The sequence below is a fragment of the Aplysia californica genome, unplaced genomic scaffold (genome assembly GCF_000002075.1).
Source record: "Aplysia californica isolate F4 #8 unplaced genomic scaffold, AplCal3.0 scaffold00667, whole genome shotgun sequence".
NCBI lineage: Eukaryota > Metazoa > Mollusca > Gastropoda > Aplysiida > Aplysiidae > Aplysia > Aplysia californica.
Window position 1 is genome coordinate 368,980 of NW_004797937.1, and position 1,138 is coordinate 370,117.

Genomic DNA, 1,138 nt, shown 5'->3' on the forward strand with positions numbered 1-1,138 from the left:
TATTATAGCTTTTCATGGCGCATATTCGCGCTCTACGTATGCTCTGCGAGCTTTACAACTATTATCACCCTGTCCGACTCTAAAACATTCGGCGGGTGGTTGGCGGGTGCTCTGGTATGGTGTTTGCTCCTTCTTTCCTATCAAACGTCTATCGCCCATATCTCTCCTCCTTTTTTGTGTTTTTCACTCTCTTGCAACACTTCTAATCTTCCGATCGGCACTTGTAAATAATGACCTTATTATATTGCAAGTGCCGCAAAACTCTTACTTAAACTAAACTAAAACACTCAGAGGCATTCTCCGTTTCCCTCGTAGCATCAAGTGCAAGCTGCGGATTGGACACGTTCAAACACCATTAACAAATTGACAAACATCTTTAGCTGTCAATAGCCGGGTATCTTTCCCACCTGGGTGATGTGTGGAAAATTCGTGTAAAGTGCCTTTTCCACAGAGATATGCCGTCAGTTCTTTGACGGGATTCGAACGCACGACCTAATTTAAGACATTTTGGTGAAATCACTTTTCCACCAATTTGGCAATTTTTATCAATTTTTCTTCTTTTTTTAAAAAAAATCAACACCTTTTGTGTCCCTATAAAAAACACATTTCCTTGTGAAATTCACAGAAAAACTTTGATTACATGCATAAAATAATTGATTCTATCGTTTTCAAGGAGTCTCAAGCAATTGAAATTGTCAAACTTTGGCGCTCATTTTCTCGCTAATTTTACCTCTGAAAACAGGCGACCCCTTCTCTTTCAATTCCAAATATCTTGACTTCTATTCAAGATATAGATCTAGGGGTATTGTTTTCATGGAAAGAAACACAAACAAACAAGTTTTTAATGTGATTATACCAATAACTCCAAATGCCCAAAAATTGACGAACGCCTGATTCCACCACGTTGTGACACTTATGCTTGGTAATGGTACATGTAGTCCAAGAGCCCAATCGACGCCACAATCGAGTATGTTATTATCCTAGTCTCCCAGCTGCGATGTTGCAACCAAACAATTTAAGCCCAGGTTGGCCCCGACGAATAGGGTAGAAGCAGCCCGCTTCCCAAAAGATCTGAATTGTTACCAAACCACGCACACGCACGCGCACACATACACACACACACACACACACACACACA